Genomic DNA, 22477 nt, shown 5'->3' with positions numbered 1-22477 from the left:
ACTACATTAGGTTTTCCCCTCGACCTTATCCTACATTGCAAAGTCAATAGGGTAAAGATCAGGGAGTGAAAATTTTGTTACCGGAAGTGACTCAAAATTGTCTTTGCACTATTGTTGCATTTATTTGCAGAATAGACAGGGGTCTCATCTTACTTATGCAATATTTTAGACTTGGGCAAAGAAATCTTTACAGAAAATTCTCTCAAATTCATGACGTTAAAGTTAATGGAACTACAAAAGAAAAAATTAATGGTATAACCCTGTAGATATTCATAAAATAATCCTTTTTTTTTAAATTTCGTTAAAAGGGAAGCAAAACTACCTTCAAGAGCAAGAAAATAGACAAACAAATGCTATTTAAGATTAATTTGAAAAATGATACATTTTTCTCCATGTTTTAAATTTATAAAAGTATTTTAAGCATTATGATAGTGATAATTTCACATCAAATTCCCCATGAAACGTAGTTTTTATTAGACAAGTTCGAAATTTTAATAAAATTTAACAGATATATATTTTTTCACCTGTAAACACCGAATCCATTTTTTTTGCAATGGCTCTATTTCAATAAATGTTACACTTTAATCTTTGACTTCGAACTTCATCCCGTGAATCAAATTTGATATTAATTAAATCAAATACCTTTTTTAGTTCTAAATATCATAAACAATAAATTAAAAAATCAAAAGGATAATTAATTTTATCGTTTCGATATTTCCAATGAAATTAGAAATGAAATATAGTATGATATATAAACATTTATTTTATGATATTTAAAAAATTAATAAATTGAAAATTTATCTAATAGAATGGCATTTCATGTCCAATTCAAATCAAAATATATTTTCACTAAACAAAGAAAAATATCCTCTCCTATTGTATTGTAAATTTTATTTTAAACTTTTGGCAAACTTTATTTTTATTAAACTCATTACAAAAATAAACATAGTTTATAAAATAAATGATAATCTTATTATTTGATGTGAAAAATTTGAAATTATTTTATTCACATACCAAAATAAACTATTGCCTACGACTATACACTCTATTCACTATATAAACCTTTAAATTATCATATGAATTTCATATTTTGAATCCTTTTCTACCAACAAAAACTATTGAGCATCTGTGCACATTGAATACATTATAAATAGTAATACAATATTTGATTAATTTTTATAAAATGGAATAAATCTAAATTAAATATTATTGGATATTATATATTTCCAATTTGACACTATTTTAAATTGATACAGAATAATATTCATAAAAATAATGATAAAATCAAAAGAGGAAGCGCAGTAATATTTTAATACATTATTACATTTTAAACTTTTAAGATTCCTATATGAAATTTAAAAGAAAAGAAACAATAAGTAAAGTGCGTTTGGGTAACATAAATAACAAAATATTAGTTAGATTATTAGTTAGAGTACTCATTGACACTTTATTACGAAATATATAACAAGAAGAAAGGAACAAAAAAAAAAAAAAACACAAGATTTATTTGTTATTTTTTTTTTTTTCATGAAAGCATCTGCGACTTGATTTTTTCTTATGAAGGATTTAAAGTCTACACCAATATCCATTTTTTGTAAGAGTGCGAGGAGAAGGCGGGAGCAAGACATATGGTACACCTGAATTAAGATCCATGTCAAGTGATCTTTTCTCTTCAAAGAATAAATACATTTGTCAGATCCTTCAATCCGTGTTATCTTATAAGCATTTAGAAGCGACTATAGTTTCCAACATCAAAAAGTGCATTTTTCCATAGTATAGTTTTGTGCGAAATGTTTTTGTTCGTTTGGTGGGCTTGCTTTATTAGTTTGAGTGCCCTACTACGTTCAGCTGCTAGTTTGTTTCTCAACAAACCATCTTTAATAACCCATGCAAGTAAACAATCTAAGTAACTCAGGCCTAAATTGAAGTCAGTGCCCAATCTGCTTGTTCAAGTTGGCTTGCCTCACCCAATGACCACACATACAAAATTTGGTCCTTATTGGAGGAATAAACCCCTCACACTTTTCAGAATACGTCAGGATTTTAAAGTCCTGCTGAGCTCCAACATTTTTTGGTTTTCCAGCTATTTCACAACCCCTAACAAAAAATTTAATGGTAACCAGTATAACTTAATTTTAAAACTGTGTTTTTTTGTACAGGAAATCGATCAACTATTTTTAATTTTTTGTACAGGAAATTGATCAACTATTTTTAATTTTTTGTACAGGAAATTGATCAACTATTTTTAATTTTTTGTACTTACTTTGTATTTACTTTGATTCTTCGATACGTACATATATAGATCTAATGCTGTGAATATAATATCATAGATCAGCCGGATGGGTAAGAAAAAGACAGGAATTGTCTTGGAAGTCGGAAACAGCTTGATAACATCTCCTCACGTTCGAACTTGGAGAAAATTAATGGTAATTTCTCGAGGAGTGGGGACAAAAAAATTGAAATAATCAAATACACGAAACCTTCCACTATGTATACACACAATACTAGTGTGAGTGATATATAGGGATCAACAAGAAAATACCTCATCTCTGAAAGAAATGCTATTAAAAATATTAATACTATTTTGATTCACGGCGTAACTTGAAAGTGAGGGCCAAATAATGGAGAAGAAAATAACATGAAGAAAAACAAGAGTAGACCAACTTATAATGAAGTAACCGGAGTAAGATAAAATAAGGAAATCAATCTATTTACTCTTAATGGAAGGAAAACGCCAGAGAATGATGAGTTGAATAATGAAATGGGATTGTTCATTATACCTCTCATTACGAGAGAGGTAGATGGTGCTCTTATGAATTCAAAAGATATTTCCTTAGGAAATTTAGCTACGCTAGCTATGCACTACAAACTTTAGAACTAAGATCAGAGGACATGGATTCAAATGCTTGCACCTCCCACACATATCTCTTTTTACGTCAGTGATAATAATTTTGAAGGAAGAGGTCATGTCTAAAGTTAAATTGACTTGTGTTATTAATTTGCTTAACAAAGAATAAATGATTTTGTTGTTAATGTGAAATAAGGCAACTCATGAAAGAGTTGAAAGCTCTTCTACCTTCTGATGTAAGAGTACCAAAAATCAAAGGAATTATTTTACTTTATACTGTACGTCATTGAATAGGCCATTCCACGAAAATCACGTAGTCCCTTAGACACTCTTGGTGATGTTCTCTAGGATGATTTGACCGGTAAATCCAAAAACAACAGCCGCTCCAGGACTTCTGTGATGTTAATGGAGCAATGCCCAATACCCCTGAAACAACCATCAAAAATCTTTTATCACGTCACTTCCCTGGGGTTGAACTGGATCCTGATCCTGACTTTGTTCGGAATGCATTTTCAGTGAGTTCGCTTGAGCAAGGCAATGAGGTAATTGTCTCTTATGCCGACACTATCACCATATGCACTATGACAGTAGCCCAGTAAGTTTTGCTGGGTGTTTTAGAGATGAAGAACCACTTCATCTGGCATATAATGTCCTAAATTTATAATTGATCGGACACAGTCTTTTGGACAATTTTTAACCTTACAAGGACATTGCGTCTCTAGCCTTTCCATTTTCTTAATGAATTCATAACTGGATCACATTCAAGACGGGCAGCAATAGGAGAGCTAAAGGGCGAACTATTGCAAGAATACCACAAATTAAAACTATTTTTATATATGCCCGAACTGTTTGTATGTTTTTAAATGTTATGTTGGAATAAATGTTTAAAAAATATATATAGGATTGTGCTCTACAATTGCAACAAATTTTGATCCCATCATGATGCTGAACAAATTAACAAATGTATTTTTTGTATTATTCAATGGCATAGATGGTAATGCATATTAAGTTTTTAATATAACCTCCATTGGATTCAGTCAATGCCTCAATTCTCCCAGGGAATGCCTGGCAAGCTTTGATGATATCCATAGAGGGAAGCAATGCAACCACGTACCTGATGGTGGTATTGAGGGATTTCACGGTATTGTGTGAGATGGCCTAGTCGTGCTTCTCCAACTCCCTCTAGATATACACGTCCAAGGGGTTCAGGACAGGGGAGTTAGAGAGTAATTTATTCAACCTTTTCTTTATGGTAAGAATCGCTTTCTTTATTTGAAATCTATTTTGTACTTTCTTGGTGTGTTGTCGGACTCTACAGATTGTGTTTCTGTGGGATCCAGTGAGTTTTGTTTTAGTGATTGCTTTATAATTCGGCAATTGTTTTTTTTTTGTTTTTTAAGCTGAGCCATATCGACAACTGCTTCATAATTTAAAAAAACGGAAATTTACTTAATTACTCACCTGGCCGCTTGGATAAGCTGAAAAAATCGGCCATGATACACTCATTAGGGATATTGATGAGGTCAAATAGTAGTCCAACTATAATGAATTAACCTGTATATTAATGACCAGATTAAAAATGGATGTGCAACTCAATACAGATTTTAAATTTTTTTTATAAAGATTTAGATCCAAAATCGTCTTAGAGATCTTTGTATTTGTAATTTTTATTTGATACATAATGGATGAATCGAAAGAGTGAAGACTTATTCACCAAACCATTTTCCCTGTTCAAACCGATAAAAATGAAAAAAAAAAATATTTTATTCTTTAATTTTTTTTAAATATGATCGTGCAATATATCAAATAAAGGTTTCATGAGTCAAAAAATCATTTTTGTGGTCAATTGTAGGTTTTGACTGTTCTAACCAACATAGTAGTTTCCATATATGGAGGTTTGAGTTAACTTGTACATTAGCTTTACAGGTAATACGTCTTATTGAATAGCATGACTGGCCACCCTACAAGTAGATAGTATTAGGATGTTTTGACGTTTTCTAAGAAAATTGACGCACTTTGGGCCCCAAAAAAGTTTACCGTGATAGACTTTTAAGTCAACAAATTATATCATAGTGAATTTACTTACATTGAAGTGATAAAAATGGTATTTCACAGGTAAAAAGAGTATTGAAAACTATCTACCCGGATTTTCATACACTCCTTCACTGCTTGGTTCATACGAGCAATAACGATCTTCCAAATACAGTAACCAAATTTATAAGCATGTTCAAAAATATTTTTATTTTACTGAAAATGTTATTGAATTGAAATCTCTTAAATTTTTTTAAATATCCACAAAACTTTATAAAAAATAAAATTAATTTCTTACTTGGAGTTTTATGAAACCACAATTTTATAAATTTATTCAAACGCTTTGTTTGCATTTTCTTTCAACATAAATTTCTGAATGATCTTTATTATTCTAGGTACATCCAATTTTCGTAGGGTTTTCTTCAAATATTTTATTAAATAGTTAAATATCAATTACTCAATTCTTCTGTTTTAGACTTTGTGAATTATAAATGTAAATGTTGTATTTTAATTGACTTTGGTTGATTAAATTAGAAAATAAAATAAAATCAGAAAGAAGAAGAATCACAATAAAGGTACCACAAATATTTTTAAGAATATATCTTTTTTTTTTAAATTCTTTATAGATCATCTAATTTTTCTTTTATAATCTCTATTAATATAACAATTACAGACTCTCTTGTTAAAATAATATTGATTTTATAAAAAAACATTATGAATTATCATATTCAATGCCATTATCAATATCAATAATTTGATTTTCTTGCTACATTATAAACTGAAAAAAAATATATTCATTTGTGAATATGTGTGAGATACAAAGTTTAAAAATACTCAAAGTGTTTCTAAAAGCACATATACAAATATTTTGTTTAGAGAATATTTAAAATAATGGGCATAATAACATTTTTGATAATGGTGTATTCTAAAAACACCAGGAAAGTACTCACTTAAAGAAGCAAAAGAGCAAGGGGTCCATTACTACATAGTACAAATAATATTTTTTATAAAACTGTAAGATATATTACCTACAAAGAACATAGGACCTTATTTAGTTGCAACTTGAACAAATTTTTTTCAATGCTGTATATATTATTCTCGAATAATTGAGGGAATAACATATTATTAGTGCCGTGAGCTTACTTTAATCAGCATGATCAAAAAAAGTGCATTTCTAAAAAATGCCAATTATAAATTGTAAAACTCTACATGTTTATTCAACAAAACTTTTTATTTCTATTCTTCTAATGCAATGTAGTTCTACAAGGAAAACGGATGTTGCTACATATTTCATAGTTTGAATATATTAACACACAATTTTTATTTTTGTTTTGTCCCAAATTCTTAGTATAGTTCTTTTTCAAGTAATACATTTTGCTTATTTAAATATTTGTATAGTTTAAGCTATATTTTAGTTTATTGCGCATAGTTTTGCTATCATTTAGATATAAAAACCCGATTCTAAAAATTTGATTGATAATCTAATTTTTTATTCTTTTTTTTTTAGAACACAAGCTTAAATGCAGACTACAATTTTATAACGTAGAGTTGGAAATTGCATAAATTTGAATTAAAAAAGTGTAAATCAATGCAGATATATTATTGATCTAAGTCTGATAAATGGAAAATATAGTTTAAGATAGAGGATTGGACTTTACAATAATAATAGTGGAAGAATGTGTGAAACTTGTCGTATTAAAAGTATGTTTATTGATCATAAATTCGATGTAGACTTACATCCAAAATGTTTTGAAAAGTAATACAAAGTATAAATTAAATTTTAGTTTATGTAATAGATTAATTCAAAGTTTAAGATGTACGAATATGTACTAAGTAAATAATAACTATTTATAAAAGAAAATGTATTTGTTTGCCATCCTGTATTAAAAAAAACATTTTTTGATACAGATAACAATGGAAGCATATTAAACAACGTGGTAACTATTTGAATATAAGGTCTTGTACAAAAAAATCATATAATGGAAAAAATATAAGTAAGGGAAATACAAAAATATATAAAAGTCTTAATTGTAGACAATCTTGGAGACATATTATGCACTACTTCAGTTAAGTAATCAATGCAATATTTGCTTTGCGGGTTTTTAAAGATTTATAAATAATTCTAAAGCTGAGCTCGGCAGAAAATTTGGAAAAACTATTTACTAAAAAAATGATCATAGATTTCATTCACTTCTCCCAGCCTTACAATGTATGTTAAAAGACCCATAATAAAGAAATTCTTATACTGAGAACTGAAATGCAGTAAAAAAGTAATCGATAAATAAAAAATCGAAAGAAATCACTTACCACAGTTGTTCTATTGAATTTCAGATGGAGGAGCAACATTTTGATGCATTATTTCATAGTTGTAGTGATGCAGTACAATTATAACCTTTCCTGCAAGTTTACTGTATTAAGTATAAATAAAGTAAAAATATACAAATTTTTTCAAAAAATATAATATATAAATTTACTTGTTCCGTTTGATCAAAAAAAAAAGGGATGTTCCTACTCCTTCATCTTTATCAGCAAATAAATTGATTTGATATAAGTATAAGAAGTTAGTCGTTCTTCTTTGAATACTTAAATATATAATAAATGTACTTAGCCTCCAAAGAGTCCATTTTCAAAAATTAAGCTTCATTCTTATCATATTTAGCATAATTGACTCCTTTGTTGTAGTCTCTTATTTCCATTTGAACACAATCCAAATGATTTTTTATCTAACTATCAATTTGCAATGTCCCATCGTCTAAATAATTTTTTTAATGATGGAAATCCTAAACAAGGAGATTAAATAACTTGATAACATCCTGTTGCTCAAATTGTAAGTGTTGTTTGATAAATTCAGAATATATCTATTTGTCTTTAATGTAAGGGTATTTTTTAGATGATGAGTACGTAAATTATCAATGGTATTTTTGGACATTCCCATCAAGAAAGAAAAAGTGATTTGGCAGACATGCTTTAGATGCTTCCCTTCAATAAAGAGCTTCAACCTGCCTTCTTTTTCACACATTCAAGAAAAATGTACAATGCCACTATTAAGAAGGAGTTGGCTGATATATAGAATGACTACGCCATCAATGTGTGCAAGGTATTCAGGCCCAGACTGGAGGCCATAGTGGCGCAGAAAGAGAACATTTTAATTAATAATTTCGATAATATAAGGCACAATTGAAATAAAAAAATACTGGTACAGTACATATCGTATAATTTGCTTACGTATACTGTACAGAATGCGTTTTATAGTCTAGCAATAATTGATGGCTTTAAATATATGTAAACATAATAATAAAAATTCAGTCAATTATTGGATTTTTGGAGGATATTAAGATGCCAAAATTTAAATCTTTTTTTTTTTTTTTGAGATTTTCATTAATTTTAAGTCAACCATTATTGCTTACCTATAAAACACATTTTTTTTGGAGCATCTTCAAAATTTAAATTTATCATTTTCATCTTCGGAATATAATATAGAAAAAGATTACTCTTATTACAAAAAAAATATTTTTGTCGGGGATTGTAGCTGTAGTTGAAATGCCGAGGATCTATAGATTTGTGTCTAATTGCTTAGATGTTCGTATTTTTATCGCAATTTTTCCGTATACTTTACACGCTTCATCCTTTGAAGGCAGATTCTGATCCTCCTTGCCAGCTTCTTCCTCCATTTTTTCCATGAGTTCCTTAATAATTTGTTCATCCATGCGACCTCTCTCTTCCATGAACATCAAGATATCTTCTTGTTGCGCCTTTGTTTCAGACTTGAACTCCATTAATTCTAAAATATCCTTTAAGACATGTAATCTTCCACGGGCCCTTTGATGAGAAATTACTATTATTTCAATTCTGTTTGAACGCTTCAATTAATTAATGCTCCGTGTGCCATGATCTTTGTATGCCTTAACTTTTGATTTTATAAAGTCAAACTTTTTACTTTTAATTTCTTTCATTATGTTCCTTAAGATTGGTTCTGGTTTATCGACTGCGCCATGATATCCGTGGATAAATAAAATATATGAAGATATGGAGTAGAGGTGTATAAAACATGACCTAGAAAGCGGGAGTGGTTTTTTTCCAGTTGGTAATCAAATTTATACTTTATTATACAGAAGGAGAATCCAGAATGACTCTCATATTAATTTAATATTATAAATAAAATATACACGGAACATTTATATGTAGGTTACTAAACCTATAGGTATGAAGATATATAACACCGAGTGACCAAAAATCGTAATGGTCGTCCGTTTATTCGTCATAACAATCTTACTCATATAGTTGATTAGTATAGTTCAGTTACCTGTTTTTGGCATACGAGTATTTATTATCACATGTCCGAGATAGCAGAAGGAATGTCTATTATTTCCATATTTGATTTAGGTAAATGAACTATCATTAAGAATTATTGTAAAATTGGCGTGAATGACAAATATATATTAAAAAGGTTGTATTTTTAATAATTGAAATACAGTTTTAATAGTTCAATATTATTAAAAGATTAATTATTTACTATAAATGAGTACTGATATAATACATTACGCATTTTCTTTAAAAAAGCAAACATGAGTAGGGGAGACCTGTAAGGGTCGGGTCACTTTACAGTCTTTTGGGAATAATATGTAGACAAATTATATTACAGCATTCATATTTATACTCAAGATAGATTCATATGTTCTGCACATGATTTAATCAATTAAATTTGTAGCAAAGTTACATTTTCCGAGAACATCAATTTTAAAAGTATTTAACATGGTGGCCCAACTCTCTCACAGGGTGGGGAGTGTTGGGCCGCCCTTCGGGAGAGTTGGGCCACCATGTTAAATACTAGTAAATTGTTAAGGTTTATTAATTTATTTTCAAACTAAAAATAAATTACCTTACATAATTATGTACATATTGTCAGCTGCTTTTTCCCCAAACATTATTCAAATTGTTGGGGGTATAAAGTCATTATTGGGCGTCTTCTATGATCATTCCGGTAGGTCCTATTTAATATAATTATAAGTATGGCTACGTTATGAGCAGGCCCATTTTTTTGTTACATAAGGACGCTGTTACTAAATGTTCCAATAAAAAAATATGTCCAATTAAATGCACCAGTAATTCGGTAACACTATTGTAATGGTAGACTCAACAACACTAACATATAAAGATTAAAAGCGTTGCAGATTTTGTTTTTGAATATACATATAAACAAATAGGTATATTATAATAATTGATGAATTTACATGAAATGTATAAATAACTAATCCTGTAATGTTTTTTTTATTAGTCTATTTGCAGTAAAATGTGGAAATCTAAGCGTTTGTACAAATATTTAATCATGTTATATACGAAAAGAACAATTTTTTTTACATTTTTAAAATCTTTTTTTTTTTCATTTAATTTTAAATGTTCATTAATACATGAAAATATATATACTCTACATAAAAGGTTCATACTATATTCCCATGTAAGTATATAAAAATGTTTTAGTAGATATAAACAAATGAAATGAAAATGAGTTTGCATGTCTGAGTATTGTAAACCTTATGAATAATAATGAAGTTTGTATTAAAATTATCCCATACTTCTCTTCAAATCCCAAAGTGAGTACTTTCCTGTAATATTTAACCTTTCCCAACATTAAAATGAAAGCTTTGGATTATATATGAAAGAAATGGTGAAATAGAGGTTAATTGACTTTCTGTAAACGTTATGGTATAAAAATAAATAGGATTTATGCTCCATCACTCAAAAAATTGCTTACTTTGACCTTCTTTGGAAAAACTACTCAATTTTTTTTTATTATTAGTGAAAATTGGTAATTTTTATAAGCTGGTATGAAATGAATAGAGATAATTTGTGTTCTAAATAGATTACACAATGTCTTTTAATGGTACTTTTTTAGGAAAAATCCACCTTCAAAATACCCTCCTTCATTAGGCTTCCTTTTTAGAAGTAAATATATAATTATGATGAAACCAAGTTTATGATAAATTCATGATCGGATATGAACCGAACAAGATTTCTAAAAACAGACAATTTGAAGGAAGGATAAAATTTGTGCAATAATCACCCTTGAATCTTGCATCAAGTGAAAAATACTTTTGCCATAAATTACGAAATCCTGATCTTCCATTTATACAAAAGGCTGAACGAATAAACAGTTGAGGAAATTATGAGATGCCTCCATCTAAAAAGACATCTAAAGATCATGGCAACTTCAATTTTGTTCCAACTACTAATTTGGATGTTGAAACGTCTTATAGTATGTTTAAAACAGCAAATACTGATCAAAGGAAAATATAAAAAGAAGAAAATATTTCTAAAATCTTGATTTGTGGATATAATATGGCCAAATTTATAAAAAAATTATTATTAAAAAATAACACTCATGACATTAAATTATCCTTATGAAACTGCATTTTTCCTTAAATTACAAATTGCTCAATTTTGATAATTTGCGTGTTCATTTATCAAAATTTTAGCGTTATTACATGTATTTTTTTTTTCCTTATTTGGGTGAAAAAATTTCTTAAAATCCTTTGTCTATAAATTAATAATCTTAATAAATAGAGAAACTTAAGCTTGCAGAGTCGTATGACCTATATAATACCCATAATGTTCCCCATGTTTAAAAAAGCAAAAACCCTGCCTTCATTAGCCGATAAAGCTATAAATAGAGAGAGGATATGACTGTCTGAGCTTTTCAAAAAATCTTATATTTGTGGTCTAAGTATGCCAAAGTATTATTTAGGTGGAGGACTCATTTTGGGAACGATTCTTTCAAAAATTTATAATAAAAGTAATAATTGATATTTCATTATAGCTCTATTAAAAACGTTTTAACAATCCATGATATAACTAATAGCTCCTGTTTCGGCTCTTGTATGGATTACTTAACATCTGGATAAACTATTCACTTTTAAAATCACACAACCTCTGTATTAAAAGTATTTCTGTTTTTCAATAAGTTATATAAATGTATTATTTTATTGCCAATTAGTTATGAATAGATATTATTTTTCATAGAAATGGATCATTTTCCTTGACGTTAAATATGTCTTCACTGCTAAAACATCTGATCGAAAGCTATAACATAATAAAATAAGAACTTTTTTTCATAAAGTTCCAACATCAAATATGGAGATTATTAATAAAAGGAAATAAGCTATACCAACAAACCTGTTTAAAAATACGATATAATTATTTTAGTGATAATTGGCGAGTGATTATTATATCTTGTTGAAGTTTAAAAATCAAAGTGTTCAGATTTTAATGTACTACTCGGTATTGGTGTAAGTCCTTGTTAGATTCGGGGGAGAATTAAGGATCAAGATCGTAGTAGTTCGTACCTATATCATTGCTAGTCACGGAATGGGGCATGAGTTTATTTCTTGAACCTCGCATCTGATTTAATGATATGTTATAACAGCAATGTTACTCTTCTCCCAAACATTTCTTACGGTGACATGTTAAGTTGAGGTTTTTTTCTTTTTACCATACTGGCGGACAGTATTATTTTCATCTATACTTATTTTTTATTTTATTTAAACACAACTTTAACTTGATACAGAACAATTAAAATAAAATAACAATGAAGTAAAAAGAGGAAAACACGATAATAATTTAAAGTTAGATGTTAAACTTCAAAGACTCATATACGAAATATTAAAAGAAAATAAATGAGAAAGAAACAACATCTAAAGCGCCATCAAGTTACTGCGTGTGTATAACTATAACATAGGATGTGTTAAATTTTTTCCCCTTCAATCATGGTCATCAAAATATATATTTTTTTAAATTACTCATTCACAAAAAAAAAAAAAAGAGCACAAGGTCTATTTATCATTATTTTTTCCCCCTTCCCGGATACCATTTGTTACTCTAGTGAGACAAGTTAGCGAGTGCACCAATAGCTAGAAAAATATTTCAATGTTAAAAAAGAAACAAAAGAACAACAACAATAAAAATATTTAGTATAGCAATCCTGATCACCACATTCTCGTTGCATTATTTGAATGATAAGTCTGGGTATATTCCCGTTATTTTAGACTCGTCGAGAGCAAACTCCACTATTCTAGGTGAAGGGTGGACACTGCGAAAGCGTCCTGCAGAGATAAGATTCCGGAACCTGCAAATCACCTTCGACACCAAACGGAGTCCCTCGTTGGATCCTTCGAAGCTGTACAGAAGCTTATCAGGATGAGGGTTTCTCCCTATTTTCTCTCTTACACCTTCCTCAACGTTCTTTATGATGCCACTCAGAGTCTCATAGTCTTGGAAAATGTGAGAGGCTGTCTTTACTTGACTGCAATCCTGACGGAGCGCCCAAGCGTCCTTAAAATATCTCCCAGTAAAGAAGACCCCGACGATATCCTCTATTTCTTATACATTTCCTTTGAATTGAGGACTGGATCCTAGATTGTCTTCAGATAATGATCTATATTTTCCGTTCTCAAGGTTGCCCAAGAAAACTTTTTTCTGAAGTCTTCTTTTGCTAAATTGATTTTCATCTTTCTATTGGGGATGTTATATGGACTTTCTTGTATCGCAATTGGTTTGAATGTGAACTCTCCAAGTTGATTTTGGAACATAATTATCAGGGGGTGAGTAGTCGGAGTTTTTAAAACATCGTCTACTGTTTTCAATCCAAGAGATGTCTTCACATTTGCAGTTATTTTTATTTGGAGAAGCTCACTGTCGTGGAGCAGGGCCATCCTTCCTACCTTGAGCCAATAAATCTTCCTTTTCTCTTTGGGCATGCTTTGAATGTATCTCCATGGTGAACATTTAAATTCTTTTTCGCCCAAGTACATCATTCTTAAATATATTTTTATTAATTTGGTATTCAAGCTACCGGGGAAATCATTTTAACATCTTTGGTCGTTCAAGTGCAAAAATTTGATTATTATATTGAATTTATAATAAACAAAATAAACCTTGCATATCTATGGAACGAATAGGCCTACCAATATATTTTTTAATTAATTAAACCTTTCACGGTTCTTTAAAATTTACGGAATACACTTAAGGTAAAGTCGTTGTCATTCATATTTTTTATAACAAAACTAAACAAATTTGTAAAAAGGGTTTAGTTTCATATTTCAAAAGTAATCCAACTATATATTAGATGCAGCTATTGGTGAAGTTTTTTTACGAACTAAATCCCAAATAATTCGTTATGACGACTTTTGATTAAATTTGACATGAAATGAGCTCAAAACTTATAATTGAATTAAGTTACAGAGTTGAAATTTCGTTTCGGGAATTTACCTATATAGGTAAATTGACTTACCAAGTTTTATTCCGGTAAAAACATAAAAAAAATTCAGTTTAAATATCTGATGAAATGAACACTACATATTTTTGTATAAATTTATTTTAGGACATATTTTGCAACTTAGCTCTCACAATAAAAATTAAATTAGCATTCCATTTATACATTATAAAGAAGAAATAATGTAGTTGATCTGTAAACAAAATGACATGCTTTTTAATTACTCAAATGTATTTAAAATAATTAATTCTTTTTATACAAAAATTTTAATTCAAATTATGTAAAAGAATAATTCTCAAAGGAGAAATATTTAAATTTAACAAATATCTTTTTAATATTTTATCTCATATGCAGTTTTAAAAAACATTTCTACAGAAACTTCTTGTTGCTTATAATTTACCCTAATTTTAAATAGATTATTATTTTTCTATTATTTGGCTTCTCATTAATAGTATGGAATGCAAAAAAAAAAAAACTACTTATGTAGATATAATAACTAAATAATATATTTTAGATGGTCAATAATTATAGAAATTTTACTCACTTTTAAGCACCTTTCTTTCTTCTAAAAGTTGAAGCAGAAAACCAATTCATTAATCACCTTTAATCTTCTTTTTGCAGATATTTTAAGACCATTAATGTATTACCTCCTTTACAAAAAGTAAAATTTAGAAATATTTGACATAACTATCAAATACTTTGGTGGCTTAAAATTATCATATTTAACATTTTACTAATTAATTATTCAAAAAATTTCAAAGATCTTTTTATACTTTAAAAAAAAGTAATTTATTTATGCAAATAAACTTTTATTCAACAAAAAACTTATAAGTTATTAAAGTGTTGAAGTAACGAAAATATAATTATGACTCTCATTATTGTTTTGAAATGATATTAATTCTTATACAAGGCAGGTGAAAAATAAAAAGGTATGTTTTTGTTTAGTCTACAATGTTATATATATTAAATTATTTGGTCAAGTGTTTTTATAATTGGTTTTAACGCGTCACATTCGTTCCATTTTGAAAATGTTATGCTGATATGTCACATAGAGCCAAAAACATAAAATTTTACTCATAAATAATTAACAAGTTTATATTTGGTTAAAAAATAAATATGAATTTCAAATATTTTTCAAAATACTATGAATTTGCTATATTAAAATAAAAAAAGGACAATTCCTAGCGTTTTTCTATGAATTGAAAGCAAACGGAACATAAGAAAGTCTTTACAAATTCTAAATAGGGTTTACTATAGTATTAAAAAATATAAATAGTGTATATTTCCGATTGTTTTTATCTTCGATAATAATAGAAATTACCTAAATAAACTAAAATTTTGGTTTTGTGGTCTATAAAGTGTTATTTTGAAGAATGCTTTTTTATAACATCGATATGGTTCAGTGTTTTTATGGCCTTGGAGTACCTAACTAAAAACCTAAGGCATTAAATAAAGCTTGCATACACATTTTTTTTAAATTCACAAATAAATATTCTAAATATTAATGTATCTTTTTTTTTTATAAAAAAAGTAATTTAAGTAAGAAAATGACCAAAAGGGACTCCTTCTTTGGAAGTTTAGTTTTTGATCAATGATAAAATTATAAGTTTTTTACAATTTATATACTCGTTTTGAAGAAAAATACTAGTTTAAAAATTTAATACTTAATAATATATTTGTTGTTAGAAAATATATTTTTATAAATATCCAACTAATGAAATGTTGCCCTCAAAAGGTCATTCGTATGTTTCTTGAGGTAGTACCAATCAGATACAAAATGTACAAATCGAAGGGCATAAATGTGTGTACTATTGTTAAAAAAGCTTTAACAAAATATTCTTCATAAGAAAATAACACAATAATATAAAATCTATCAATTTTAAATGTATTTGGAACCTGCTTGGGAGGAATACAACCTTATTTTTAATTCTTAAATTTGATAGTCCATTGTATACTAAATCATATTCCTATAATATATTTATGAAATATTAAACAGTTTTTTCGTTTTATTTTCAGACATTGTATGAAAAAAAAAATCTAATTTCCGAGTGCCAATATCAAACACTATAAATCATTGACACTCTCATATATATGTAAATGATGGTGCTATTTGACTATCATCTAAAAAAAAATATGCAAAAATTCTTATTTTATAGGGTACACACATTTGTACGGGATACATATCAGATATAGATATGAAAGAGATTTTTTGTTATTTAACGTCAAAAGTGAGAAATGAAAGCTCAAGATTTTTAAATAAAAATAATAGCAAACAACGGGTTGAAAATTTAATTATTTAACACTTTTTGACACATTGTTGCTTATTTTAAGCCATAATGGTTCCTTAACTACTACATCATTAAAATGGTGATGTTTGCAATTTCTACGTGTAGTTGTGAAATATAATAGGAAGATCAATAAACTAACCGGAATACTTTTTATTTTTTATTTTATAACTGGGAATACATATTCAAAAGTATTGGTTGGATACTTTTTTTTAAACTGTAGATAATGAATTATATCTAAGTTAATAAATTAGTAAAAAAATTGTTCTATATATATATATTCTATTTTTCGTTTGGGTAGAAACAAACAATTTAAATAAAACATTCTTTCAAAAACTGATTCCAGAATTTGTTAATAACTAAAAAATAATAAAGTTACATTCCTTTAAGTTAGAAACAGAAACTTTATGATAAAATAAGAATATACATGAAGGTGCAGCAAAAATATGATACAAAAGATATCAGAATGATATTTCAGTCTCTTGGGAGAATAAATCTCCAGGGAAGTAACTGAGGGTTGATATTATTTTATGGGAATTGTAATTATTTAGTTTTAAATGTTATCAATAGTTTTATATTTCATTTTTCTAAGCTTTAATTATTATTTGTCATTTTTTTTTCTTGTTGGACTCAGAGTAGAATTGAGGATCAATTCTGTATGTTATATACGGAGTTGGTTTTGTGTTTATCTCCTTCCTATTATAACTGATCCACTTAATTTTTTGACGACATCATGAAAGTTAAGCTGCTTGCTTTTAAAATATTTTTCAAATTTTCAGGGTTATTATGTTAATAAACAGTTTCTTTTTTTACATACTGTTATTTTTAAAACAATCAAATAATGATGACGACTGATTAATATATTATATACAAAACTATAGTATATTATAACACTCTAATAATCAGTACATTGAATATACAATCTTATGGTCAATCCCTTATTAATAATCATTAGCCTCTCCCAGTAACTAGTGCTAGGTAAAGTGACATTTTAACTGGTTTAGCAAACTACTAAAAGCTCAACATCTCCCTTCTTAATTCAAGTTCTTTTGAACTCTCAGCGTTCTTCGTAATTTTTTGCATATTTGAATGTTGATCATCTTGTTAGGTGGTTTACGGACTCCATGTTTCACTCACAAAAATCTCCAGGTTCTCCGCAATATTTTCCCGGACTCTAGTCGGACACAGTAGCTTCTATTGACTCAATTTTATAGAACTTCACCTACATCTGACCATCTTCTAGTTCTATAATTTTGTACAATTACATTAGTCCCCACATCTAACTCAGGTAAGTCTCTGGTATTTAAATTGTAATAATTTATTTCCTTTTCTCTACGTCTCTCCTCATCCACTGATCGAGTCTGGACCGTTGTATCATAACTTCTCTAATGTTGTGGTATGCTAGATCGTCCCTGATGACAAAATAACATTTCATGAGGTGATTTTCCATCAATCTTCGAGGTATTTCTAAACTCAAGTAATCCAAGAAAAAATTCTGCTGACCCATAATTTTCATTTACTTTTTCTAATAATACCTTCAATGACTTTACTATAGTTTCAGCGTGGCCGTAACTTTAAGTATAATGAGGAGATGATGGTCCCCGTGGTATGTTCCATCTCTTCCAAAACTCCATAAATTCTTTAGTATTAAACTGTGGACCTTGATCCGTCCTCAACCTTGTAGGAATTTCAGTCTCCGAAAATATCTTCCTCAACACTACAATTATATCCTTAGAATTAGGAACTCTCTTAAATTCTTCCACGTAGGGGTAATCCGATAGTCTATCCAGATAAACAATATAATGTTTTCCTTTACCCTCAAACAGGTAAGCAGATACCATTTTGAATGGTCTTATTGAATTCGGATCACACAAAAGTTATTCCTTTGGTAAAGATGGTAACCTTTCTATATATTTCTACATGACTGTACATTTCTTGAATTTCCATATTCATTCTCCACCAAAAAAACGTTTGGCTTGCTCTTCTCTCTGTCTGTTCTATTCCTTGATGTGAAAAATGAAGCTTTTTCAAAATCCACTTTATCTCTTTCCGTTTACCTTTTGGAACTATCAAACTATTTTTAAATAAAACAAGGCCTCCCTCAGTGCTCAATTCACGTAAAATTTTCAAGTAAGGTTTCACTCCATCTCTAATTAAATTATTTTAAAGTGTATTTACTAGGTCAATATATTCTTGATCTCTTAAAGACTCCTCACGAATATCTTCGTCTAGTGTATCAACAATTTTATCTTCTTCTTCTGTTGGCTCATTCTAATCATTGCAATCCGTATTACTTCGTCTCTATGATAACCAACTTCTTCTTCAATATATTCATTAACTACTGGAGATGACACGGGTGTCCTTGATAATGCATCCGGGATCTCATGATCTTTTCCTTTCTTCCATTCTGCCCGTAATTGATACATGGACACCTTAAGTTTATAACGGATCAATCTCACATTTTCAACCATATCTATAGTGTAACTATTTAAAATATCCATTAGAAGTTTATGATCAGTTATAACCGTAAATGTAGGTAATCCAGCCAAAAATATATGGCACTTCTTAATTGCCCACAAAATTTCCAAGCACTCCAATTCGATCATGGCATATCTTGTCTCTGTACTATACAAAAATCGAGATCCACATTGTAATAACTTCCATCCCTCTTTATGCTTTTGACGTAACACATATCCTAAACCATTTATTTTTTATGCATCTGTCTCAAGGCGTGTTTCTAATTTCGGATCGAATGGTGTTAATACGGGTGGTGAAGTCAACATGCTGTCAAATTCACCCTTCGTAGGAATTCTTGAATCTTTCGGTTAACTGAATCTTTAAAATTCTACCGACTGGGCCTTATTATGTTTAGAACAATAAATAATGATGTCGACTGATTATTAAATTATTTACAAAACAATATTATATTATAAAACTTTAATAATCAGTACATTGAATATATAATATCATCGTCAGTCCCATATTAATAATTATTCTCCTCTCCCAGTACCTAGTGCTTAGAAAGAGCAACGTTTTAACTGGTTTAGCAAACTACTAAAACCCCAACACATACTGAAGTTTCTTACAACTTACAACTTCAGAGTATAATGATTAGAAAAAGAAACAAAATAAAAAATTATTGAAAGAGAAAACAATTATTTAATTAGAGTATGATCAAAGACACTTCAAGCTCAGAATCTGTAAGTTCGAACATGTACAATAATAACACAAAATTAATTATTTTCTTTCAAGAAAATATTAATTTACAAAGCATTATCTTTCTTAATACAACTTTGAACTTATCTTCCTATTATTTTAATAGAAAAAGTATAACTAGGATTTGGTATAGTTGCGATAAAAATATTTTTCCATCTGTAATTCGATATTTTGGACTAAGATTTATAACAAAACTGTCTTTACTAAATTAACAACTATCGTGATCAATGCAATTTTCTATACTTTTATACCAATGGCAGTTGAAATAAATTATTTTTATATAAAAATATACCAAGTAAACAGTTTACTATATTCTTTATAGTTAATATTGAGTTTTTCTTTCTCAATTTTTTTTTTCAAAAATAGTAGATTCTTTATTCTGAACTTTAGGTTAAATTATTAACAAATCTTTACCAAACTAACTGTAATGCAATGTGAATACTTTTGAATTGGGATACATAATTATGTAAATACTGTTTTTTGATGATTATAGATTTTGTATACAAAAATTACAAATAATGTTAGAAATGTATTCAGATCTGCAAGTTTTATATTATGAACACAGCCTCTTTCTCTACCAAAGAACGTGTATAATTTCAATAAGTATTTTCCCCTATTATTTTTTTCATATATACTAGCTAAATTAAAAAGTGTCATTCCAAAAAAAATAACAACAGTTGAATGCAGTACAAAGAAACTTAAATAGGTGTGTGCAAGGTCTCTAATGGCATTTCACATTAGGTTCACTTTTAAACTTGATGACGATAAAAAATATATTATTAATTTTTGCTTTATTTATTAAGTATTATTTTCTAACAAAGAACATTTTTAATTAACCATTTTTATGACATAATGGCACTACTGAGTGGTCCTTTCAAATCTGAACAATTCTTAATTCAATAATTAATGAAGGTTGAGTTATTGAAATTAATTCATATTTCGATATGAGAGAAGAAGAAAAGGTATAGAAACAAAGAGAGAAAAAAAAGTAAAAGGATTTGCTCCGAGGACTCCATTGAATGTCCGTTTTTCTAATCCCTCACTCACTACAGTTTTGCATGGAGTCATCTGGCATTCATGGAGCTTGAGGTTGAGACATGATATTTAATGTTATAACAAATTGTATAATATACTTTTATTATGAGATTAAATCAAAAATGAGTTTTATCCTTGAAAAGTTGTCGTGGCCTTATCGCAAATTGACGACCATATAGAGGATTTTTGTGCTGGCTCTTTTTTAAATTAAAGATTATAATTTAAGCTATCCAATGACATACTTTTTGAATCTATTCGTTTTGAAGCCTCAGAATAAAAAAACCCACTATGTTCCACTTTAAACAAAGATAAATCGAGTTATAAGTATGATGCAGACATTTTAAAAATGATTTTAGAATTTTTTAACATTTGGCTTAAAAATATATCATCATAATTTATCTCTATCTGCAACAACGAGGGTTTAAAACAGCTTTGCACCTTAAACATACCCAAAATAATAATAAATGTATGGCTTTTTTCTGAAGGCCACGTGCCTTTGAGAAAAAAATAAGGCCATATTTGGAATTAAGGGGTCCAATTCTATTAAATTGAGCATATGTTGTTCTTGTCCATAAAAAAGTGTCTGTCATTTTGTTGGATAAAGTTATTATTTAAAAATTAAAGTAAAGATTGTCGAAAAAATTTAAATATAAAAATTTACCATAAGCACTTCTAATTCTCATAGAATAAAAGAAAATAATGTTTAGGCTTTTTAGACAAGATTAACCAATATAGATTCTGCACTCATTTTTTTAATACCTTACTGTACATATTTGTTGTCACATTTTTTCTATTAACAAACAACAAAGTCACCCAATGGAAAAATATTAAAACAATATTAAGGCTTCTGAAAGAAGAGTAGAGAAACTACAATAATCATAAGATCTTTAAAAAACACTAGAAAAGTCTTAAGTGTCATCCTTAAAAAAAAATCTTCTGGAGTGAATGCTGTTTTTCACTATAAATAATTTTCTTTAACTTATCTTATTATGATGGAAAAAATAAATAGACAATAACTTTACAAATAAAAGATATTTGAAAACTGAGTTGTTGTTTTTTTTAATTTACCCTTGTTTACTAGGAAATATATAATAAATAACCAAAATTGGCTACTTGAAACATATGTGATTATTTTTCATCTTAAAATACATTTAGATAAAAGTTTTTCCGACCTGGCTCTATGGCTTACTTATTACTAAATAAATATGCAGTTATTATTTTATAGTTTAAATTTTTTTCGACTTAAATTTAGATGTATAGTTCTAAATTACCATTGATTATTCTCAATTGAGCAACTTTTAATGGATAAAAAAATTAATCGGTACGGTTTTTATATCAAAAATTAATAATTATTCAATATTTGTTAACAAATTTATTGAATATTTAGCACACGTTGTGTCACAAATTCCTTATTCGGCATCGGAAATTGAAGGAACAATCATATTCAACATATAAAGGATCCTAATAATTGGGAACAAGATGGGTTTTTGCTTCACAATTTTTTTTTCAGGGGTAAATTTATCGTGCTATTAATTGTTAGTCATTCATCGTCATTCTATCTTTTGTCCATTTTTAAATCTACAACACAAGATCATTGGAACATGGATATTTTTAAAAGAGTATATGTCATTTATTGAAAAGAAGTCATTAATCCTTAGGTCGAAATTTATAATTTATGTCCAGGATAATGTACACAAATAATGGTCGCTCAGTTTTTAAAATGACCTCACAAAGCATCGAACTGGAATTAAAGACTCAATTTTTAAAGAAGTGACTTAGTTTGATAAATTCATATAT

This window comes from Lepeophtheirus salmonis, chromosome 2 (assembly GCF_016086655.4).
Source record: "Lepeophtheirus salmonis chromosome 2, UVic_Lsal_1.4, whole genome shotgun sequence".
In the NCBI taxonomy this organism is placed as follows: domain Eukaryota; kingdom Metazoa; phylum Arthropoda; class Copepoda; order Siphonostomatoida; family Caligidae; genus Lepeophtheirus; species Lepeophtheirus salmonis.
The sequence above is the reverse complement of the archived record's forward strand: the minus strand, read 5'-3'. Positions refer to the sequence as shown.